Source organism: Euleptes europaea, chromosome 1 (genome assembly GCF_029931775.1).
Source record: "Euleptes europaea isolate rEulEur1 chromosome 1, rEulEur1.hap1, whole genome shotgun sequence".
NCBI classification, from domain to species: Eukaryota; Metazoa; Chordata; class Lepidosauria; order Squamata; family Sphaerodactylidae; genus Euleptes; species Euleptes europaea.
Genome location: NC_079312.1, coordinates 168,376,406 through 168,402,430, shown reverse-complemented (window position 1 = coordinate 168,402,430; position 26,025 = coordinate 168,376,406). Strand labels below are relative to the sequence as shown.

The 26,025-nt window shown below is 45.0% G+C and overlaps 1 protein-coding gene across 1 annotated transcript in view; it reads right to left on the bottom strand.

Annotated features, from left to right (window-relative positions):
- The window catches only part of R3HDM2 (R3H domain containing 2), a 204,064-nt gene extending 179,368 nt beyond the window's left edge, over nt 1–24,696 (bottom strand). The window contains exon 1 of the mRNA XM_056851315.1: nt 24,522–24,696. The gene's annotated coding sequence lies outside the window, so the exon portion shown is untranslated. The remainder of the gene's footprint in view (nt 1–24,521) is intronic.
- Between the last annotated feature and the right edge of the window lie 1,329 nt (nt 24,697–26,025).

Here is a 26,025-nt window from a genome sequence, read left to right as displayed (position 1 = left end):
GGCAGACTCATCCACAGAATCCTTATGGGTGACAATTCCGGGCACCAAAGGAGATTTAGTACTGGGGACGTTCTATCGGCCCCCTGACCAAATGGCTCAGGGTGATCTTGAGATGGAGAATGAAATTAGGGAAGCATGAAAGGTAATGAAGTAGTAATAATGGGAGATTTCAACTTCCCTCATATTGATTGGATAAATGTATGCTCCAGTCAAGCCAAAGAGATAAAATATTTAGGCATCCTAAATGACTGTGCCCTCGAACAGTTGGTCATAGACCCAACCAGAGGGGAGGTGATCCTGGATTTAATACTCTGTGGTGCTGCCAGTGACTTAGTGCGGGATGTGGATGTAGTTGAGCCAGTTGGCAATAGTGATCACAATGGCATCAAATTTAATTTATATGTAAGTGGGAAAGTGACTGGGAAATCTCACACAATTACCTTTGACTTTAAAAGCGGGAACTTCTCTAAAATGAGAAAACTGGTAAAAAGGAAGTTGAAAGGAACAGTTAGGAGGGTTAAATCTCTTGAAAAGGCTTGGGGGTTACTCAAGTCCACATTACTAGAGGCTCAGCTAGCTTGTATACCGCAGGTCAGGAAAGGTAGTAATAAGTCCAAGAGGTCACCACTATGGCTAACAGGTAATGTGAAGGAAGCAGAGAAAAAAAGTCTTCCTTCAGAGACTGGAAGGTTTGCCCAAAAGAGGCGAACAGAAGCAAACACAAGCTTGCTCAAAGGAAATGCAAGCAGATAATTAGAGATGCAAACTGTTAGAACATAAGAACATAAGAAAGGCCCTGCTGGATCAGACCAAGGCCCATCAAGTCCAGCAGTCTGTTCCCCTTTTATTCTTCAGAAGTTGTGAGTTTTCCGTAACGCATCACAGAGAGATTTTTTCCCCCAAGGGTCCTCCACTGATAGCTCACCTAAAATTATTTTAAATATCTGCATTTTGAATCAATTAAGGGTAACTGCCCATTCACAGTACCGAAACTTCAACATAGGTGTCTTAAGATACTGAAGGAAGACAGGTTTTTAAGGTTTTTAAAGTGTAACAACCACCCATAGGTAGAACATCTTTAGCATTTAAGACTTTGAGTAAGACTTATATTTTCTTGCACTCTACAGGACCCATTTTATAGGCTGAAAAACAATTTGCAGCCAAGGAAACTGCAGCCAATCAGAAAGTACAGCTGACTTTGGTTTAAACTTCCAGGCTTTTCTGAACAATGTGCACCCCACAGAAATACTGTATCACAATATTTCCCAACCTGGGCCGCAAAGCCTGTGGGGAGCAATCCTAAGCAGTTGGTTCTTGTAGGTTATCCGGGTTGTGTAACCGTGGTCTTGGAATTTTCTTTCCTGACGTTTCTCCAGCAACTGTGGCAGGCATCTTCAGAGTAGGTCTACTTGGAAGTAATCCTAAGCAGGTCTACTTGGAAGTAAGGCCCATTTTATTTAATGGGGCTTACTCGCAGGAAAGGCTTTTTAGGATTGCGGCCTGGAAAAAGCAGGTCCCAGGCTCTTGCAGTTTTAACAATTTGTGAATGCTCTGTTGTCGTTTTTCACGTGGGTCCTCATAACAAGTAAATTGGACTTGTAGGTCGCCAGAGAGCCCCCCGGTGCAGAGTGGTAAGCTGCAGTACTGCAGTCAAAAGCTCTGCTCACGACCTGAGTTCAATCCCAACAGAAGCTGGTTTCAGGTCGTCGGCTCAAGGTTGACTCGGCCTTCTGAGGTCAGTAAAATGAGTACCCAGCTTGCCGGGGGTAAAATGTAGACGACTGGGGAAGGTAAGGGCAAACCATCCTGCAAACATAATCTGCCTAGCAAACGTCGGGATGTGACGTCACCCCATGGGTCAGTAATGACCCAGTGCTTGTACAGGGGACTATCTTTACCTTTAAGTATTGAGAGCCAGCGTGGTGTAGTGGTTAAGAGCGGTGGTTTGGAGCAGTGGACTCTGATCTGGAGAACCGGGTTTGATTCCCCACTCCTCCACATGAGCGGCGGAGGCTATTCTGGTGAACTGGATTTGTTTCCTACACATGAAACCAGCTGGGTGACCTTGGGCTAGTCAGAGCTCTTAGAGCTCTCTCAGCCCCACTTACCTCACAGGATGTCTGTTGTGGGGAGGGGAAGGGAAGAAAATTGTAAGCCAGTTTGATTCTGCCTTAAGTGGTAGAGAAAGCTGGCATATAAAAACTAACTCTTCTTCTAATTGCAAAGCACCCCATTTGGTTATCAACAGATGGCAGGGGGAAATACTTGAACATTTCCAGTGGAGTAACTCAAGGAACGCCCTGACCTGGATGGCCCACGCTAGCCTGATCTCGTCAGATCTCAGAAGCTAAGCAGGGTCATCCCTGGTTAGTGCTTGGATGGGAGACCACCAAGGAATACCAGGGTTGCTGTGCAGAGGAAGGAACTGGGAAACCACCTCTGTTAGTCTCTTGCCATGAAAACCCCAAAAGGGGTCGCCATAAATCGACTGCGACTTGACAGCACTTTACACACACACACAACTCAAGGAACACAGGCAGTTAGAAGTGTGTGGGGGAGGAGAGAAGTCAAATGCTTCAGAGCCAACATCACATTTTAAGTTGTCAACCCCACACATAACTGAATACTTCATGTGTTAATATTTCTTGATACCCACGTGACCAGGCATTGGGGGCTGATACAGCTACCCTGACTGCAGCGTATAATCCAGAACAGGTTTCAAATCCTGACGATGCTGAAATCCCAACCAGCCTTAACCACATTTAATGTCACTGTGCCCTAGAAGGCACAGAGAGAGCACAAAGCAATTTCATGGTTCACTCCCAAATGCTTAATCATGATCAAGTCTCAAGTATTCCAGACAGTTACCTATGCACATGACTTAGAAATGTTTGGGAGGAGGATTAGACCCCAAGAATCTTTTCCAGTTTTTAACACGAGAAAAATATTGGCAAAGAATAAAAACCCTTAGCATCCAGTCTCCACATGGAGAGATGTGGCTCAGTGGTAGAGCATCTGCTTGGCATGAAGAAGGTCCCAGGTTCAATCCCGGCATCTCCAGCTAAAGGGACTAGGCAGGAAGGTGATATGAAAGACCTCTACCTGAGACCTTGGAGAGCAGCTGCCGGTCTGAGTAGACAAGACAGACCTTGATGGACCAAGGGTCTGATTCAGTATTAGACAGCTTTACGTGTTAATGTAAAGGTTCATTCAACTTTTAATCTGATTTTTATATTAATTTCGGTAATTTTAAGGGCACTCTTAAATTGTAACCTGCTCTGCACTCCAGAAAAGGGACAGGCTAAATATCTAAATAGTGGAAAATTAAAAACGTATGTTAATATTGTTTCGTCATTTATACAGAACACTATCCTACACTTACAGGCCATTCCCATAGAATAGGAATTCCTTGCATAAGGCGGCTCTTCTGAAGATAAGAGGTTTCAGAATGAGAGCCGAGAAGCATTACAAGCCTGATCAAGCAAGCCGGCTTCCAAAACTGCTTGATGGATGTTTCGCAAACTCAAAAGGCAATTATTTCTCAGAATGTTATACATTCATGCATAGTTTAATTGCAACATTTGTACTTGGCAAAGAGAGGAGTCAAAATGAAAAACAAGGTATGTAAAGAAGTGGAAAATTAACACAAATAGATAACAATGTAAAAAAAGAAAGAAAAAGAAAACACAGAGATGCAAGCCATCTGACAAGCCTGGGCTCCAGGTTAAAACTCAGATTCAAATGTCTGGGAAATTGATCACGTTAATGCACTTGGAACGGTAAAGGCTTTTACCAGTCTCTTAACCACAGTTGAGAGAAGGGGACATGCACATGCACACACACCCCCACTACACAAACCTGACATTCCCTTCTCAAGGTTAGCTGCAGTATCCTTCAGCATGCCAGTGATAATGGTAACCATTGTTAGCTTTAAAGCAGTGGTTCCCAAACTTTTCGGCCTACTGCCCCCTTGGTTCCATAAACTCAACCCCAGCGCCCCCTACCCTATCCTATAAAAAGCATTATTCAAAATAGGGGTTTGCATGAGTCCCTAAAGAAGATAATAACAAAATTTCAAAAACAATAACAATAACAATTGCACATCTATTCAAAATCAAATTAAAACTTTTTAGTGGAAATTTATTCAACAAAACTGATGAACTTGATCCAGTGGTACCAGCTCTTCAAAGTCTGGAAAAAAATTCTGATAGTTTCCACCAAATTTGCCAGCATGGAGCCATAGCTTGATCTATTGTAAATGAGTGAACACCACAGCTGAAGCCCCCTCCCCCGGCCGCCCTCTAGCGCCCCCCTGCTGCCCTCTTGCCTTTTAGTGCTCCCCTAGGTAACCCTACTGCCCCCCAGGGGGTGGTACTGTCCACTTTGGGAACCACTGCTTTAAAGCAACCTTTGAACCCAGATGGATTACAAACCCTTGTGTTTTGTTTTGTTTTTTGAAAAGGTAACTGTATCTACTGCTGAAAAGAAAAGGTGGGGAGAAATCAGCCAAGCCAGCAGTCTATTAACTATGCCAAAGGGTTTAGGAAACATTACATTCCTTGCACTATATACTCATCAGAGCCAGGGTCAGCAGCCCAACCAGCACTGCCCCTTCCTGATCCAGATGGCTTCTCATAATACTACTTCCGTCTCTTTTACCAAGACAGCCAGTGTGGTGCAGTGGTTAGAGTGTCGGATTAGAATCTGGGAGACCCGGGTTCTAATCCCAACTCTGCCATGAAGGCTTGCAGGGTCAGTTGTACGGCCTAAGCCTAACCTACCTCACAAGGCCATTATAAGGATAAAACAGGAGAGGAGAATGATATAAGCCACTCTGGGGAGAAAGGCGGGGTATAAATGAAGTCAATCAATTAAGTCAGCTCTGAAGCACTGCTGCCCACCCTCCACTCCCTCCCCAAATTCAGACTGCTGTTAGCTTTGATTCATTAAGTGCTTTACTTCACTGAGAACCTCCAAAAAAGTACAAAACTGAACCCAAACAAATGGAAAGGAGAGGGAGGAGGAGCAGGAAGAGGAAGAAGAGGAGGAAGAAGAGTTGGTTTTTATTTGCCGACTTTCTCTATCACTTAAGGAAGAATCATCTTCCCTTCCCCTCCCCAGAACAGACACCCTGTGAAGTAGGTGGGGCTGAGAGAGCTCTAATAGAGCTGTGACTAGCCCAAGGTCACGCAGCCGGCCTCATGTGGAGGAGTGGGGAAACAAATCCAGTTCACCAGATGAGCCTCCACCGCTCATGTGGAGGAGTGGGGAATCAAACCCGGTTCTCCGAATCAGAGTCCACCGCTCCAAACCACCACTCTTAACCACTACACCACGCCGGCTCTCCCTTAATGCTCCCTCTATCAAAAATCCCACAGCAAATCTACGCCTTGAATACAGTTACCACTTCTAGCCAACGCTTTTAAAAGATCCTGCAGAAAGGAAAGGAAACAGATGATCCGGGCTATCGTACAGATTATGAAACATATGCAGGAGAAGCAGAAGGTTTAAAAAGGATATTTTAAAAACTGGCATGGCATGATGCTCTTCCCTAACAGCAGCTTTCAAAAGTATAACATTATCCAAATTCATGGGCGGCCAACCAATAAATCAGTACTGGCCGCAAGAGTCAGCAGAAACACCACCAGGGGTTATACAGTCTTTGCCCCCGAGTCACACAACGTAATTCCTTCTAAATCTGGCAGAAGCCACAGGCAGAGGCCAAATACAGCGCAGGGCTTCAGCTAATTACTGCTCTGACCCCCGTCAGCAGCTTTAGTTCAAATTTCAACTTCAACTACTTTAATTCCTAAGCCAATCAGAGGCACCCTAGGACCTGCCACCCGTGCCCTTCACTTTTAGCAACACGGCACTTTGAACAGGCATCAACAGATCTTTTCCCCTTTGCAGAGGCGCATCCAAAAGCCGAGCTCACCAGCTACAGGTACTAACAGCAGCCACTCAACTTACACACTCCGGTCTGCCCGAAGGCTCCATCTTAGCCTCAAGTCATAGTAAAAAAATAACCATAGCCTCAAGTCATAGTAAAAAAATAACCATTGCCTGAGAAGTTCCACCGGGCCTCTGAGGTGCGGAGTTAAGACACATCCCTTGGAGTCTGGCTCCACAGCATTTAACTCCAGTACGGAGAGCAGGCACACCCAGGGCCTCTCCATCTCGCAGGCGTCAGCTCTCCCAGAGAGTTCTCTCTAGGAATCCAACCCAGCTCTTCTGCTCTCGCAAACAAAGTTGACCTCCAAGGGAGTACCTCCTTCCCTTTCCTAGTTTTAACATCACTCCCACTGGTCACCTCCTCAGCCAGAGAGGAAATTTTAATGGAGGAGGAAGAAGAGGAGGAAGGAGGAGGGAGGAGGAAGAGTTGGTTTTTATATGCCAACTTTGTCTACCACTTAAGGAAGAATCAAACCGGCTTACAATCACCTTCCCCTCCCCACGCCAGACACCCTGTGAGGTAAGTGGGGCTGAGAGAGCTCTAAGAGAACTGTGACTAGCCCAAAGTCACCCAGCTGGCTTCAAGTGTAGGAGTGGGGAAACAAATCCAGTTCACCAGATTAGCATCCGCCACTCATGTAGAGAAGTGGGGAATCAAACTCGGTTCTCCAGCGTCCGCTGCTCCAAACCACCGCTCTTAACCACTACACCACGCTGGCTCTCTAAAATTGATGGGGCAAACAATACTGAAAAGCAAAACAGAATGCAGGGGTGCAAACTAGGGTACTGAACAAACGTTTTAGATAACAGATTTTAGCCACTACCTGTTTCTGAGCCAATGTCATCCGTGTGCTATTCAATTTTTTCCCATATTCATCAGTGTGCAAGGTTCCACATGACACCACTCAGAAGATCAAGAATGAACAATACATCACACCATGCCACAACTATATTCCAACATGTCAAGATGTGGACCATATTCACTGAAATTCAAAGGACTTTTCTTCCTGTACATATTTGTCATTCCTCATTGTTACCAGCCACTCTGCAGTTAAAGACCCTTTTTCCTGTGTGGCTCAGATGAATATTGAAGCAGATGCAGAAATTACCAGAGAATGTTACTCCTTCATCAGGAATATAAATCTTTGGTTGATTCAAAATTATTATTATTAGTTTATTATTGTTGTTGTTGTTACCTGCCATCAAGTCATAGCTGACTTATGGTGACCCCTCGGGGGGGGATTTCAAGTCAAGAGACATTGGGAGGTGGTCTGCCATTGTCTTTCTCCGTGTCACATCCCTGGTATTCCTTGGAGGTCTCCCATCCAAATACTAGCCAGGGTCAGGGCTGAGAGTGTGTGACTGGCCCAAGGTTACCCAGCCAAGGTTCCATGGCACAAGTGGGGATTCCCAGATCCTAACAATGTTTTTTTATTATTACCCTGCCATATTCCATATAATTCAATAACCTCGAACTATAACTATTTACCTATGATTCTGTAAAAGGTAAAAACCCCCACCCTACTCCACAAGCCAAGCCTGATAATCTAACAATTCTGTTTACTCTTCAAGGTGCTCCATATCAGTGCTACCTTAGTTTTCTTTGCATCTCCTTCAAATTCAGATAGGAGGTCATATTACAATACATATATATATCTAATTCCATATTCAAGGATTTAATATATTCCCTAAAGCACTCCAGGGTTTTTTTCTATATAGAAAGCCACCGTAGTTCTAAAGTATTTAAATAGCATAGGTTTGATCAACTTCCCTTTCAATTTAATTTTTTTGATCCAACAGCTCTTCTCAAGTTGGCTAACTTCCTAAGCTTAAAAAACATTCCTGCCAATGTTTATTTCAAAGGTATCTAGGCTGCTTATCCCAGAAATTCAAAGTAGCTTGCAATCAAAAACATCCAAACAATTAAAACAAGTTCAAAAATCTGGTTGTGAGCACATGAACACATGAAGCTGCCTTATACTGAATCAGACCCTTGGTCCATCAAAGTCAGTATTGTCTGCTCAGACCGGCAGAAGCTCTCCAGGGTCTCAGGCAAAGGTCTTTCACATCACCTACTTGCCTAGTCCCTTTAACTGGAGATGCCAGGGACTGAACCTGGAACCTTCTGCATGCCAAGCAGAGGCTCTACCACTGAGCCACAGCCCCTCCCCTGCAGCTTACTCTGCGCCACGGGACTCCTCTGAAACTGCAAAAACCATAGTTACTAATTGATGAACAGGATATTTGGCCAGTATCGAAGAAAACAAGAAGAAGCTTTTGAAATGCACAGAAAATTTCATTCCAAGTGCAGGCATACAGCCATTCCACCCAGCTAACATCACACAGATTCACTCATATTGCATTCCTAAACTGACATCCATTCATTTTTCCTCTTCTAATTCCAGCCACCAGCTGATGCAAATGGCCACGAGGAAGCAGACAACACACTGAAAACCCAACCTTCCTTGCCCCTCTGCAGCCTTTGCCACCAACAAGAAAGGCGCCCTTGAGTCTTTGGTCACCAGTTTGTCCCTAAGCAGTCAGAATGTCTGTAAATCTCCCATGCCCTGAATCCCTCTGTCCTGACCTCCCAATTCCTGCAGCATCAGACAGCCCCAGCCACTGGCTCAACAAAACTTGCAGACTAACAAACACAAAATGCCAAGCATCAGATTTTATCCTTGGAAGCCAAGCAAAATTTATTTTTCAGCCAATCTGTACATGCAGTGTTTTAATTTAGTGCCTGTTGGGGTTGCCAGGTTTCTCCTTTCCTCTGGCAGAAGGTTTTTGGAGCACAGATTATGCGCACACGGCTGCGCCAATGTGGTCACATCACTCTCAGTTTACCCCTGGAAGCACCGCGTCGTGACAGGCAGCTTTACCACTCAAACCCCCAAACACCAGTGCCACATGGCGACTGGCCACTTGACTACTCAAACCCAAAATATGCTAGCGACCCAGTGGCGATGCGGCACTTCCAGGTGTAGACCAGGAGTGAAGTAATCGCTGCGCGTGTGTTTCCCCTATCCTGAGTTGGATGATGGATTGGCGGGCAACTGCCCATCATGCACTCTAAAGTCACCACACCTAGTAGCTCCATAGGAACCAGCACACAAGAGGAACCTACGAAAGGTAGCATTGCAACTCAAGAGCGCTCTGAACACTCTTTCCCCACAGTTCTCCTGCCTGGCAGCTCTTGGAATTGACTATGGGAAAGCTGCCAACACAAACGCTCTGCAGACTCGCGCAAGCACCTACACATTGCTTGCTACTGCAAGGGATACTCTTTGGAGACATGACGGAAGCATGCCTTACTTGGGGAAGCTGGGAGGAGGGGTAATGGTTATGCTGACCCCCAATTATTTTTCCTGTAAGTATAGGGAGGATCCCTATGCTACTGAAGTTGCCCCTGACTGCTTATCAGGGTTGGGGGCAAGCAACCCTTGGCTGAGACATGACACTTTTTAAAATTATTATTAGGGCAAGTTGCTACCTATCTGAAAAAGGGAGCTTTGACTCTCCAAAGCTTATGCTCCGGAAATCTAGTTGGTCTTTAAGGTGCTACTGGACTCGAGTCTTCCTCTTCTACTGAAGGGTCGTGGCTCAGTTTGTAGAGCATCTGCTTGGCATGCAGAAGGTCCCAGGTTCATTCCCCCGGCATCTCCAGTTAAAAGGACTAGACAAGCAGGTGATGGGAAAGACCTCTACCTGAGACCCTGGAGAGCCGCTGCCGGTCTGAGTAGACAATACTGACTTTGATGGACCTTGATGGTCTGATTCAGTATAAGGCAGCTTCATGTGTTCATGGGTACTGCAGACCAACATGGGTACTCACCTGAACCTTGCAACCTGCATATTTGCGTTCCTAATTTCACGGAATGCTTAGCCATAGCCAAACAAATAGCAGTCAACTTACCAAGCATTTCACAATATTTAGCTGAACAACTGACTGGCATGTCTAGAGATGTAAAAGCCGGGGGGGAGCATAATTCAGCGTGGAAATGGAGGGGTTACTTCCCCCCACCAGTAACATTTTTCAGTTTGATCGATGCAAAAATTGGGAGCACTAAAAATAACTCCTGTGAAATATTTTCTGTTGCAAAGAACAAAACTCTTTTAAAGACAAGATTTTACTCGCTCAAAATGTGTAGCATGAATTTTTTTTACGCATTGCTATCTAACAGCATTAAACAATAATTCCTATGTATGCTACAGCTATATACCACTCACTTTCAATGATATTTTCATTCATTTATTTACTGCATTTATACCCCACAATGGGACCCCAAAGTAGCTTAGAACATTCACAGCTTTTCCATGTTACTCTCACAACAACAAGCAAGGTAAGCCCACTGGCCCATGGACACCCAGCAAGCTTCCATGGCAGTGGGGATCTGAACCCCCCAGATCCTAGTCCAACACACTAACTACTACACCACACTGGTTCTTATTGTTTACAAATAAAACCCTTTTGGCCACAATTAATATGTTATATTGTATGTGAGGATAACACTATAAAGCAGGGGTGGGGAACGTCAGGCTCGGGGGCCATATAAGGCCCGTGAAATCATTTGGTCTGGCCCTTCATGGGTCCTGGCAGATCTCTAGCTCAGAAGGATGCTGCCCTACCTGAATCTCTTGGGCCCAGCTGGGGACAGCTAGAGCTCAAAAGCGAGTTGCTCTATGTGGCAGACACTCAGAGCCATCTCCGGTTGTGCCTCTTGGCTAAATGTTTGACCAAATATAGCAGACTAATTTTTAAGTTGACAATTTTGTATGGCCCGCAAATGATGTTATAAACATCCAAATGGCCCTTGGCAGAAAAAAGGTTCCCCACCCCTGCTATAAAGAGTCCAGTGTTTTCAATGTAATGAAGTTTTACTTGATATTCAAATACTAGAGACTGTAACTAGAGATGTCAAGGCTCTGGTGGGAAACGGAATAATTTGGGGAACGTTTTTTCCCCCCAAGGCCTTTTCCCCCCAATTTTTCCAACAGAAAAATTGGAAACTATGAGAAGTCCTAAAAAAACCTCCTATGAAACGTTTTATCTTTTCAGAATGAGTGAAATGCTTTTAAAGACAAGGTGGGCATGCTGTAGACATATACAGCTCTTAAATACAAAATGCATTTCTGCACCTAGGAAGATACCTGATCTTCATGAGGGCAGTATGCAGGGCTTTGTGGCCCTTTTGACCTGATTCTTCTCTTGTGGTTGACCTTTCCACCTCTCCCTCAAGCCACTATGATACATACACCCGCAGACTGGGTATCAAGTAGCTTATTGCCCTACCTTGCTGGAGGGGAAAGAAGATCAGAAACTGCACCTAAGCCTCAGAGGAAATGCTGAAAGTTTCATTGAGAACTGAGCGCTCTCTAACCAGCAGCTACAGAAGGAAGAAGAACAACATCTAGCTGGAACTACATCTAGCTGTGCAGATATTATTATTGACCCTTTGTGTGACCCCCTTCTCCAGACCAAATACTATACATTATGTTATTTAACACAATGCTTGTATTTTCTGTTTAACTCCTATTTTTTCTACTTTTCAGATAACAAAAATTAAGGTATATGTGCTAAGGTCAAAGAATAAGAAGTTGCAGAGAAACAATATATGTCGTAATATTGTCGAAGGCTTTCACGGTCAGAGTTCATTGGTTCTTGTAGGTTATCCGGGCTGTGTGACCGTGGTCTTGGTATTTTCTTTCCTGACGTTTCGCCAGCAGCTGTGGCAGGCATCTTCAGAGGATTAACACTGAAGGACACTGAAGGACATCCTCTGAAGATGCCTGCCACAGCTGCTGGCGAAACATCAAGAAAGAAAATACCAAGACCACGGTCACACAGCCCGGATAACCTACAAGAACCAATATATGTTGTGTATATGATCAAAAGTAAATACAAAATATCTCTGTCAACAGAAAATACCAAGACAAATCACAAATACATGTCCAACAAGATATAGAGGATGGTGTTGAGTTGTTTTCTGTTGCTGCAGAAGGTCAGAACAGAACCAACGGGTTGAAATTAAATCAAAAGAGTTTCCATCTAGACATTAGGAAGAATTTTCTAACAGTTAGAGCGGTTCCTCAGTGGAACAGGCTTCCTCGGGAGGTGGTGAGCTCTCCTTCCCTGGAGATTTTTAAGGAGAGGCTAGATGGCCATCTGTCAGCAATGCTGATTCTATGACCTTAGGCAGATCATGAGAGGGAGGGCACCTTGGCCATCTTCTGGGCATGGAGTATGGGTCACTGGAGGTGTGCGGGGGAGGTAGTTTGGATTTTCCTGCATTGTGCAGGGGGTTGGACTAGATGACCCTGGTGATCCCTTCCAACTCTATGATTCTATATCTCTGTATACATAAAACATCAAAACAAATCAGAAATGCATGATTAGACGTGTTTTGACCAAGTCTTCTACAATGGTAAACAAATATAAACAAAATACCATGATGAGACATTACCAGGATACAAGAAACATGTACTGAAAAAAACAGCCAGGGCTGCTCTGCCCAGCAATATGCAACCCTAAAAAAAGAAGAAGTACAAAAATTTAAAAAGTAGCATAAGGGTGCACCAGCTTGTGGTTTTCTCTTAAGCATTGGGTATAATTTTGCTTGTAGAAAATAAAGACATTTATAACTTTTAAATTCCATAAATATTTCAAATATTGCAACTTTATATGCTAAGTAAACTATAAACAATGCATTTTCTGCTGTGACAACTGATAGCTAATTTATTTGCAGCACTTAGCCAGTACTGTGACAACTGTAAAATTAGTTTAGGTTTGATAGGACGGCAAGTATTGCATGTATTTCAATTCCCCCCCAAAATTTCCTTTTTTCCTGAAAAAGACAGGCTCTTTACATGGTTTCAACATTTCTGGAAAATTTACATCTCTAGTTGTAACTACGGAGCCATAAGTTAGCTGTGACTTGACGGCACTTTACACACACACGCAATTATAACTACACAAGAATGTTTCTTTCCAAGTAATACTCTTTTGTTTACTACAAAGTTTGCTTTCTAATTTCAGTTTTTATTTCTGCCTACCTCTCAGATGGCAGAAATTAAGATACATATGCTAAGGTAGCACAGAGTGTAGCTGTTTGCAACTCTCTCTCTCAAATATTGGTATGCGTCCAATTCCATTCATAGGAAACTAAGGCATTTTAACTTTTAAATTCCATAACACCAAATAGTACAATTTTATATGGTAAGATACAACTGATGCCTTTTAGGTTAAAGCAGTAGAATAAGTTTAGAATTGATAGGAAAGTATTGCATATATTTCCATTCTTCCTCAGAATTTCTTCCCTTCCACCACCCAAAAAAAAAATGGGGGAAAAGTTTTCCCCTGATTTCAACATTCCCAGAAATGCTACATCTCTAGGACAAAACATATTATACTAATAGATATATTAAAGGTAAAGGTCCCCTGTGCAAGCACCAGGTCATTCCTGACCCATGGGGTGACGTCACATCTCGACGTTTCCTAGGCAGACTTTGTTTACAGGGTGGTTTGCCATTGCCTTCCCCAGTCATCTTCCCTTCACCCCCAGCAAGCCAGGTACTCATTTTACCGTCCTCGGAAGGGTGAAGGCTGAGTCAACCTTGAGCCGGCTACGTGAAACCAACTTCCGTTGGGATCGAACTCAGGTCGTGAGCAGAGCTTGGACTGCAGTACTGCAGCTTACCACTCTGCGCCACGGTATTATATTATATTACCTATGCTATTACTTATAATAAACCAATTTTCCTGATAGATATCTACTTATTACCTATACTAAACCTGTTTTCCCAGACATTATCAATCTTGGCTTTCACATCACTTGAATTACAGATCCAAGGCCCTTAAAACCGAATGCCCCTCCTAACACATACCTGTCATAAAATGGACTGCTGAACCTCACTTAAAAAAAAAAAATACTAACGAAATACTTATATCTAACAAAATGTTTATACCTGATAAACTACCAAGTCACCAAAGAGTCTATTGAAACATTAAGGTTATTAAATTAGCAACATCAGTTCCAAAAGAAATGGACGGGAAGCCAAAAGTTGCCAAATTTATCCAGGTCAACAAGGATCAGTGGAAGAGAGATCTTAATTATGTCAAGACACGCCTGAATTTCTCTAATAGCAATTCCACAGTGGCTACTCTCTTACTTTTTATATGTATTTTTTAATTTTTAATTTCAATATATATATATATATATGTAAACAGAAAATTAAAAATAGAAAAATACAGAAAACTAGAAAATTATACAGACAGGTTCTGGGTGGAAATACAAAATTTTGATAAAACTACCACATACATACTATTCTTCTATCCTACTTAGAGAGTATATTATGTCATATCTCTACCCTTTTAGTATATGGTCCTTTTTGTTTTCTACATGCTAGCTTATTCTCTATATTGCTAATATTTTTAACATTAACTAATTTTAATTTAATAGCTAACGGTTTCTTCCGTTACATAACCATGTATGTACCCAAACTCAATTTTGCTTATTCAACATTTTAACAAACATGTGAGTAATAAAGCTTCCAATTGTTTTGAAAAAATTTATTTGGTCTTTTGCTCACTTGGTTTGTCAACCAAGTGGCAACTCTCCTATAATGAACACCAGAGCTACTGTCAAGGTTCAAGAGACGCCAAGATTCATCACTGGTGGAATTCCTTTCCACAAAGAACCGTCAATGCAGATCAAGCAGGGGGACTAAAATTAGCTGAGCTGCCAGCTGTGTTTTGTTTTGAAGGGATGCACATGTGTTTGTCTGCTCCATTTTAGCAAGCAGGGTAGCCGCTGAACGGCAACGCTGCTCTGCGAATCGATGCAGGCAGCTGACAGTGCAGGATATCAAGGTCTTTTTGCCAAAGATAACTGAACTCTATTCAGTCATGGGTAGGTGACAGGGAAGCAGATCAAGATATATTGCAGATACAAAAAGCACAGTTTTCAAAGCGGCATCCCCTATTTAAACAGAACAAAGCCCCCTCTAATTACCCTAAGGCAGTGGTCGGCAAACTGCGGCTCGTGAGCCGCATGCGGCTCTTTGACTCCTTGGGTGCGGCTCTGCCACAGGTTGCCAAAATCTCTTTCTCTCTCTCTCTCTCTCGAGGAGATTTTAAGGGTGTTGTTTTTTTAACATTTGTAGGAAATTTTTGCCCTTCAAGAGTTAAGGAAACAGGACCCTGCCTGCCACCCCATGGTAGATTCCCAGTCCCCCCCCCCTGCGCTCTATCTAGCACCTTGGGTGTCAACCCCGCTCTCCACAGCCTTTCCCCATACCCACCCCCTCACAGCTCAGAACTACATTTCCCAGCTGCCCCGGCGTGGCTTTTCCCCTCCCCGCATGCGTAGTGCTGGTTCTGGAGCTGGGAGAAGCGGAGGCAAGCGGTCGGTCCTAGCTCACGCAGGGCAGCGGGTCTTGAGTGCGACCGAGGCAGCAGTGGTGGCATCGAGGGCGGCGTCCTCACCCTCACAGGTCGGGTCTTCGGGGGAGTGGAGTCCGGGCCAGTACAACCCTCCCCCGGGTTCCACGTTAGGGCTATACAGGCATGGCGAAGGTATGGTGGGTAGGGGGCAGAGTCCGCCCTGGCCTTCCTCCACCCCCTTGTCAGTCAGCCCCCCCCATAAATGTTGCATTGATTTTTATCTCCCCCACAAAAAGAAAGGGGTTTTATTGCTTCTCTTCCCCCCTCCACATATCTAGGATCATGGTATTCCTCTTTCACCCCCTCAATGTCATTTGGATTTGTGTCCCCCCCTCCCATTTTGCTTTGATATTTCCTTACAGAAGGGGGGGGAATCTCCAACCATACTAAGACTTCTCTCTCTATTAGGTATTTGTCATTAATTAATAAACCTTAAAGTTTTAAGTCTTAAGTTAATAAACAGTGTACCTACCTATATAGTTTAAGTTTAAGAAATTTGGCTCTCAAAAGAAATCTCAATCGTTGTACTGTTGATATTTGGCTCTGTTGACTAATGAGTTTGCCGACCACTGCCCTAAGGAGTTGGTAGAACCTGAAAAGAGGAGAGCCTTCACAGTGGCCCAGTTACAAGTGTTTCCAACAGACGTTATTCAAGGTAGATATGGTAGTTTTCCATATGGTCAACAGTTTTGCCCCTGTTCTGCTGACCAGGTAGAAGACCTGCCACATGTTCTTTTCCACTGTGCCCTGTACACCACAATACAACCTAGATTGATCCAGTGCATACCACAGGTGTCGGTTTCAGAAGAAGCGCGGGCAAGATTCTTGCTGGCCGATGTAAATTTATCTGTTACACAGAGAGAAGCCTCTTTTTTTCATCATAGCATTTAAAATACGGAAAAGTTTTAATAGGCCTGATACAGGTCATATAATGGCTTGATATGGTCCACAATATCCTGGCAAATGATTTTAATGGGGGAGAAGTCTTTATTGTTTTATTTCAATGTGTAGTAGTAGATGTTACTGTGATATTGGATCAATACATGCTGTGGTTTTTTTTTATTAGGGTGTAGTTGGATTGTTAAGGTCTGTGACCACCACATGAATAAATTTGATTGATACAGAAGTTGGTTGAGCTATTCAGTCAGCGTTTGTGCTGGCGTATTACATCAGAATGGCATGAGAAGTGAGTGACTGCGGGAACTGCCAAGCAGAATGTCTCTAATCCATCCAAGTTAGCACTTAGGGCAGCTTCCGATACTCTCCGGTCAAGCTGTACTCAATCCCAAAGTCCCGGAAGTGCAAAAAAGTAGGCTCTCGAAAGACAAAGGGACCTTTTCTCACAGGCTGGCAGTCCTGTTCTTACTACGGTAACTGCACAGTGGAGCTGCAAAAATATTTGCAATTCCTAGTCACCATCGTGCTTTTAGAAGGCAACCCTGCTAATTCCTAGATGCCAGCCCCGAGCTGGGCTGAAATATCACACTGACTAGCTAGACAGAGTTAAGTTTCTAGACTCCTGGACTTTTCTAGTCCTTCCGGACAGCCCATTCTGGAAGGATTAGTGGAACAATCTGGAGTATGTATCCACAGGGAGCTGGAAAAAAGGCAGCTGAAATAATCTGGTGGGAAAACGACAATCAAAGGGGAGACAGTGGAAGTTCATAATTTTATGACCCCATGTGCAGAGTGTGAAGGAACAGTTTAACATTTTTTTTAACCCAATACTCCTAGAGGAAACGTTCTTCAGTTGATGACTAACATGCATAAGCCAGTGACAGTGAAAGCAAGAAACCTATTCTGCTTGTACCCAAGACTCCACCATCAGGAAAGTGAAATGCCACCTGCTGCTAAACCAAAGATACCACTGGAATTTTTCAATTGTGTCCCATGTTCCAGAGGTTGGACCTGAATCAAAGGTTTGCTTAAACCACAAAAGTGGGCGCTTCTTGGAGTGAATAAAATGCACAAATGGCAGGAGAAAGTGAGCAACTGCAGGAACTGCCAGAAAGAATGTTTCTTGGGTTTCCCAAGATCCTAGCCCGACACCTTAGCCACTATACTACGCTGGCTCTCAAAATACAGAGAAAAACAATCAAGATTTTTCAGGATACTCTTAACAGAAGAACAGTCAGTTAAATTGTGGAACTCCCTGCCCCAGGATGTCGGAATGGCTGCCAACCTGGAAGGCTTGAAGAGGGGAGTGGACATGTTCATGGAGGAAAGGGCTATCCATGGCTACTAGTCCAAATGAATACTAGTCATGATGCATACCTATTCTCTCCAGGATCAGAGGAGCAAGCCTAATATATTAGGTGCTGTGGAACACAGGCAGGATAATACTGCTGTATTCGTCTTGTTTGTGGGCTTCCTGGATGCACCTGGTTGACCACTGTGTGAACAGACTGCTGGACTTTATGAACCTTGGTCTGATCCACCATGGCCTTTCTTATGTTCTTAATCCATCCAAGTTAGCACTCATGGAAGCTTCCAAATACTCTCCATTCAACGCTATACTCCATTCCAACTTATATGCATGCTCATGGAAGCTCATATACAAGTGGTTTAGAAGTGACACAGATGCATTCTCCCTCCGTTAAAAATGTTTCCCACTTCAGCCTAAGCTCTTTTTTTTTTTTGCCATCAAGTCACAGCTGACTTATGGTGTCCCTGTAGGGTTTTCAAGGCAAGAGATGTCCAGATGTTGCCTGCCTCCATGCCACACCCATGGTATTCCTTGGAGGTCTCCCATTCAAATACTTGCCAGGGTCAAGGCTGAGAGTGTATGACTGGCCCAAGGCCACCTAGCAAGCTTCCATGGCATGAGTGGGGATTTGAACCTGGGTTTCCTAAGGTCCTAGCCCGACACCTTAACCACTACACCACGCTGGCTCTCAAAATACAAAGAAAAATCAAGATTTCTCAGGATACTCTTAACAGAAGAACAGTCAGCCCTGAATTTATCTAAGATTTATTTTATGAGATTAAAAACTCTAGCTAAGAGTGAGATAGTCCAGTGTCAAAGAGCATGGAAACATGGCTTCATGACTGCATTCCTTCTCTGTGCCCTCTTCCTGGTAAGATGGCAAGGTCAGAAATAGAACTCGGTGTCATTACAAATTCTTAGAGAGGTCACTACATTTTCACTCCTACTGATTTTGTTCAGTTCCCTCCCCTGAAGAGCTCACAGTTTCTATCTTTAGATGCTTACATGGCCCCAATACATCTGTATCCTAGCACATCAAGTCTTTAATATTTCCATCCACAGAAATATCTTGCCGGGCAGGGAGACAATTTCACAGGTGGAAAGCTAAGGCTTCCCAAGTTTGATATACAGCGTGGACCTAAGCATGTTTACTTGGAAGTAGGACTCAGCGTAATGGCCCTTACTCCCTAGCAAATGGACTTGATGACTGCAGCCTTATGCACATTTACAAGGAAGCATTATTAACTTTAATGGAAATTACAGCCAAGGCACTGCTTTCAGGATTACACACTGAGCAACCTGGCTAAGGGAGTATGTAGAAAACAAAGCAACAAATTCAGGGCTTCTATGAGTAAATACTTTTCTTCTTCACTGAAGATACACTTATTCTGAACAAAAGTGGCCCTGCCAAAAACAAGGATGATGCAAACTTTGACCTCTGCAGTACAGCTTGCTTGCCTCGACTATCTGAGCAAGTGGCAGCTCCTCTTTTTACTGCAAAGGGACCCACAGATTATCTTCAGTTGGTGCCCGCCTAACAACTGAAGGAAGCGTCAAGAAATATATTGCACTAGGATCAAGACGTGAAGCTTCCTTGGGAGTAAAATGCAAGCTTCAACATTTGTTGCCAATATCAGCCAAGTTACCAAAGTTAAATCAAATGCCAACAAATATTATCTACTTTGCACAGTGGTATGCCAGATTGGATCCAGCGTGGTGTAGTGGTCAAAGTGTCTACGATCTTGGGAAACCCAGGTTCGAATCGCCACTCTGCTGTGGAAATTTGCTGAGTGACCTTGGGCTAGTCACACACTCTCAGCCTCGACCCTGGCAAGTATGTGGATGGGAGACCTCTAAGGAATACCAGGGGCGTGATGCGGAGGCAGGCAATGGCAAGCCACCTTTGAATGCCTCTTGCCTTGAAAACCCTATAGGGTCACCATAATTCAGCTGTGACTTGATGGCAAAAAAAAAAGATTAATTGCTTGCTTGCTTGCTTCACATTCAAGCCAGTAGACTGCTACATCCCACTAACCCTAAGCTAGAGGACCAAAGGGGTTGGAGTATTTGGGAAACAAATTAAGACAGCATGGGCACGAGTCTGTCAATTTTCTAATACATCACTGCTTGATGTATCCTATGCAGTTTGGCAGATTGGTAATTTGGGCCATACTTGTGCTAAAAGCACCACCACCCCTCAACAATTTTAAGCAACTTTCTCAAGGAGAGCTCAACTTAACAAACACTTCAGCATTCTGCAGAAATACGTGAAAACCTGCTCTTATGCAGAAGTCTCAGACCCCCGGATCGCAAATATCACCCCCGCTAGCCAGAAGGCAAGGCTGGAAAAAAATATGGGTTCGATCCTGGCAAAAAGTTTGTAGAAGAGGTTACTGAATGCATCCTTCCACACTTTCCCCTTCATGCAGCAGCCTGCTCCTTTGTCCCCAAAAATCCCTTCTGAGGACCCTTGAGAGCAGTACAGGGGGCTGCAGTGAAGAAGGGAAACCGGGGAGAAATCACTTCCTCCTCCCATCTATCGCTATCAGTTTTTCGGGACAAGCAACAGGCTTCTGGTGGAAGGCTGGGGAAAATACACTAGCTAACTCATTGAGCAAGCCTTCCCATTAAGATCCCATTCCAGGTGCCAGAATCCAGCCAAAAGCAAGGCACCTAACGCTGTTATTCATTTACCGCGCTACTGACAGCCTCAGGTCTTGCACAACTTGTGACCCATCAAGCTGAACACAGAGCACAAGCCACACAGCGGCCTGCCAAACACCAGGCAGCTCCTTGTTGCTGCAGTCTCGGTAGGTGGCAAAAACAAGAGACGCGCTGAGCCCCTGGTGTACCACAACGCACGCCTTGGTGAGCTATATTCAGAGCACTGGGCTGCAATTTGCTAAGGTCTGCCCTAGATCGAGGCTCCATCCAAGGCAATTATAAGTGGATGCTACGGGAAGGGATTGTTCTAGCAGCTTTGAATGGGATACCCAAGGTTGCGGGATTCAGTTAAGAACCTAACTGGACCCAACTTTGTGGTTAGAGAAGCTAGAATTATTGCCAGAAATGTCTTTTTTCAGTTACATCTAGCTCGGAAGCACCTGAACCCAGCCAAACTGACCTCACTGATCCATGCTACTACAACCTCAAGGCTAGACAACACTCTACATAAGGATGCCCTTGAAGACAGCCCAGAACCTTCAATCAGTACAAAATGCAGCAATTGGTCCAGTTTGCTTCTGGATTCAAGGTGCGGGTTTTGACCTTTAAAGCTCTACACAGCCCATGGCCATATACTTATCGGAGAGACTCTCCTATTATAAACCAGAGAGAGCGCTCCACTCCTCCCAGCAGGATTTACTGTCTCCTCAATAAGGCAGGCAATACCTGGGACAGAGCACACTAGTTTTTTTTGGGGGGGGGGCGAGGTTACTGGTGGCACTCATATGAACAGACTTACCAGTGAAATCAGGGCCGTGACATCTTCACCGCTGTTTAAGAGGAAAAAATTGAAAGCAGAACTTTTAAAAGAGAGCCCTTGAGAACATTTGTGAAAAATTTTATAATATCATTTATTATTTTGTTGTTGTTGCCAAAAACACCTCTGAGCAACAAAAGAAAGCAGCATACAGATATAAGTAAGTATCAAAGTGGAAGAGCTCAGTTCATTTACAGCACCAATTTCTGCAGCATGTAAATATCATACCAATTATGCCAGCGTGCTTCATGTTTGCAAGATGTCATTAACTGTTCCAAATGTGATTAACTGTGCAAAAGGCCAGGGATCCTGGAGTTCCCCCCCCCCTTATCTTCCGGGCATGCAGCAGAGGTCACTGGAGGTGTGGGGGTAGTTGTAAATTTCCTGCACTGGGGGGTGGACTAGATGACCCTGGAGACCCCTTCCAATTCTATGTTTCTATGATTTCTATGATGACTGCAACTCAAAGTCCATAAGAACTCAAGAGAGAGAGATCCTCTCGAAGGCAAATCAAAGAAAACCTGTAATGCAACATCATATTGGACAAAAGCAAACCCTAGTGCATACACAGAGGATGAATATCTGTACAAACAACACACTCGCTAGTATGCTTTTAAAATCAGCTGCTGGTAAGCTAAGGGCAACAGCACAAAGGAATGCACAGTACTGAAGACAAAAAACCCGGAACTAAATCTGGCCTCAATGTGAAAACCTGGTAAGAAACAATTGATGAGGCAAGGTTGCAATGGCATGAATGGCAGACCAATTGTTTCAAAATGCCCTTCTAATACAATATGCAGCAGGAAGGGGAGACAGGCCCTCCAGGATAACGAAACACCACAAAGTATTTTTGGGAAACAGCATATTGCAACAACAACAAAAGGGGGGGACAACTCAAACTCAACCGAAATGTTGAATCCAAAGCGAAAAACACTTAAAATTACAAATATATACATTTTAATATGGCGCACAGTAAAGTTAAAAGAATAAGGCCTATGTCGTAGGCGAGTCATCCAGAACCAATAAATACATAAAACTCATAGACAGTTGGTGTGAAGTCGTACAATGACCAAAGCAGGACCAAATTAGGCCCAAAAGTAGGACCAAATAAGGACCAAACACGTTTCAGCCTCCAAAAGGCCTTCCTCAGTGGTCAGACCTAGAACTGTAAACCGGTACACATCCAACCAGTATAATATCATAATGCACAGTAGAACCCATCTGACCTAACACACTGCTTGATGTATACACATCCGTAGAAGCCCGGCATGAAATAGAAGGTGGGGCATGTAAGCCATATTCCAATGTATATGGAATAAACAATTGTACAAGAAGCTTTGTAATACTAGAAGGGCGTTTATGTGGGTTCTACCATGCATTATGATATTATATTGTTTGGATGTGTACTGGACTACAACTCTATGTCTGACCACTGAGGAAGGCCTTTTTGAGGCCGAAACAGCATATCGCACCACCACCCCAAGAAAAGACTCCCATGGTCGTGACATGAAGAAATATATGCCTAAAACTATTACGGAGCAATTAGCAGCAGAGCACAGTCTTGAGGCACGCAGGCGCACCTTGCGCTTCCTGGCACAGAGCTCTACAGTAACTCTTGAATGGGGAAATTGCTCTCAAGGCTACGAATGCCTGAGGCTCCGCAAACCCACCGTTCTGTACAAGCAGCAACCACACACGCAATAGGAATGCTCTTCACCGATTCCTTTCCTTTGAAAATTTTTCAGTTCTCGTGACATCATTCCGCTCTCTTTTTCTTTACAGAACACAGAGAGAAGAGAACACAGAAAATAATCACGGGACAATGAACCACCACAACCTTCTACATTGCCACTTAGGGAGCCAAGGCATCAAACCTTGAATGCAAAAGAAACTGGTAGAAACCAGCGCCTTCCACAACAGAAAACTTTGCCTGGAGGACGTGCTCCATGTAATAACCCAAGTGCTTAAAGGACAGATGAGCCAAGAACAGTCATACATAGTTCCCATATGGGACTATTAAAGCATTAATAGTGATATGAACCCACTTCCAGATAATCACTCACACACACACACCCCACTTGGTATGAGGTGTCTTCTACAGGAAGTCCATGATCTTTCACAGCAAGGCTTCCCACACTCCTCCTGGAAAGATGTCAGGGCTGTTCCTTGACAGAGACAGGATAACTGAGCTACATACAACAAACCGGGCATGAATCATTATTACAATTAAAAATTAACAAACAAGCCCTGGACAAACTTTGTCAAGTCTTTGTTACCAAGTTATTCATATGATCTGTAAAGATACAATAGATCACATAATCCTTATTAGGGTAAAACGTTTTCCAGGATCCCTCATCTATTCTGCCTATATTGTTATCAGATTCACCCTAGATGTGGTTGCTTTCAACAAGTTCTTGAAACATTAAGGCATACTTTAGAATGAAAAACCACTGTTACTATGAAAAAAACAGGAAAATATATTATTCATGATATCGGAATGCTTCTTCCCCTCCAATTGGTGGCTTATTTACCTAGATTAACCCCAGCCCATTCCAAAATTATGAGGCAGGTAAGGAAACACAGATATGAGTAAACAGAGTAAAATTTCAGGTCATCAACTGAAACCGCCCCATCCTTTCCAATCTTAACCTTGAATCCCAATGGCCAGCTTGAATAGGTAGGCCTAGCGATGCTTTCCAAAAAGTGCTCCAGCTTGGATTTTGGGAAACCCAGAGCAGGAGGGAATTCTATAGCTGGGAAACACACACCAAGAATCTCTCTCATCCCCTCCTTGCAGACTGACTCTGATTGCAAATAGCACCAACAGGATCCTGAGCAGATCTCAATTACCAGCTTTCTGCTACCAAGTCTCTGAAGCCACTGCAGGAAAATGCTTTTTGTCTCCATTGCCCCAAACACTGGGACCCAAAAGAGGAGCTCCTCCACACTTCCAGCTTACAAATAGGCAACCGCACTACCTCCCTAAAACTACCACTATCAATCTCATCAAGCAGAAGCCTGGACTGAAGGCCTCAGCTGATCCACGTGCCTTGTGGCTTCCCTTGACCCAGAGATTAAACTTTCAGGTCCTACACTGAAGGGCACAAAGGTCTCCTTCTGCGTCCACTTGTTTCCTCAAATTAGGAAATAAGCAGTAAAGTTGTCAATGCCCAACAGAACCCATGCCCCTGTCCACGTTACACTCTAAATGCCATCCATTCTCGGGCTTTTCAGACCTGTTGCACGGGTAGAGCAGGAAAAATAGCCTTCTCCCATATCAGGAGAACAATATCCACCTAGAGAGGGCCAATCAGAAATGGACTGCACAGAGACACAAACCGGGGGGAGCTCTAATAATGGAAGAAAAATAATTGTATCAAACCTGAAGGTGAGGGGAATCCCTCTTCTCCCCCCCTCCAATTATGCAAAATTTTCAGTACCTTGGCAGGAAGGGGAGAGGGGTTGAGCCAGTCCCCCCTTCTTCCCTCGCAGGCGTGTGGCGCTGCCGCCTCCCTCCTCCTCCTCTTTGGGGCGGGCAGAAGAGGTTTGTGCTGAGCAAGAGACCTGCTGTGCCCCCTCTTCCTCTGACGTGAGAGATTGAGCGTAGGCAGAGGCAGCAAACCGGTGGTGGTGGGGGGGAGATACAGAGAACGAACAAGGAGGAAGAGGAGGAGGAAGAAACTGAAGGGGGGGTGGCAGCAATGAGGGGAGGTGCTGAATTGGAGGATGTGGGAGAGAAAGGGGGGCCTGGGGTGGCAGAGCTTGAGACCCCAAATTCCCAAGGGTTTCTATGGGGTGGGGAATGGGGGGGGGGTCTAGAGTGAGCCTAAAGGCTTTCAACTGGAGGGGGTGAGAGAGAAAGGGGGGGCCTGGGGTGGCAGAGCTAGAGACCCCAAATTCCCAAGGGTTTCTATGGGGTGGGGTCTAGAGTGAGCCTAAAGGCTTTCAACTGGAGGGGGTGAGAGAGAAAGGGGGGGCCTGGGGAGGCAGAGCTTGAGACCCCAAATTCCCAAGGGTTTCTATGGGGTGGGGAATGGGGGGGGGTCTAGAGTGAGCCTAAAGGCTTTCAACTGGAGGGGGTGAGAGAGAAAGGGGGGGCCTGGGGTGGCAGAGCTAGAGACCCCAAATTCCCAAGGGTTTCTATGGGGTGGGGTCTAGAGTGAGCCTAAAGGCTTTCAACTGGAGGGGTGAGAGAGAAAGGGGGGGCCTGGGGAGGCAGAGCTTGAGACCCCAAATTCCCAAGGGTTTCTATGGGGTGGGGAATGGGGGGGGTCTAGAGTGAGCCTAAAGGCTTTCAACTGGAGGGGGTGAGAGAGAAAGGGGGGCCTGGGGAGGCAGAGCTTGAGACCCCAAATTCCCAAGGGTTTCTATGGGGCGGGGAATGGGGGGCGGGGAGGCCTGCAGTGAGCCTACAGGCGCTGCTGTTGGGGGTAGGGGGGCAGTGGACTCTAGGCCTGGTTGCTGAGGGAGGGGGAAGGCGGCCGGCTTGGCTGGCCGGGGCCTGGAGAGATGACGGTAATGGCCAGCGGGGCTAGTGAGGCGGGCAGGTAAAGGCCGCCGGTGCGGGGAGGAAGGGGAGGAGGGAAGGAAAACGAAGGGGATGGGGGAACCTCCCCCCCCCAAAGAAATAAAAATTAGAAGGAGGAGGAAGGAGGGGGGGGAGAAAAGAAAAAAAAAGAAACAGAAAAAAAGGGGGGGAAGAAGCGGCCGGCCCCTCCCCCCTGCCTGCGCGCGCGCGTGTTGCGTCACTCCCCGCCGGACGCGTCGCGCCGCCGCATCCCCGGCCCGCGTCACGCCGCCGTCAGCCACGCCCCCGCCCGCGTTGCCGTGGGCGACCGCGCGACACCACGCGTCGCTCGCTCCTCCCCCGCCCTCCCCTCAAGCTGGTTTTCCAGCGGCCCGTGAATGGAGGGAGGAGGCGGGGCCGCTTCCTCCTCCAGCTCC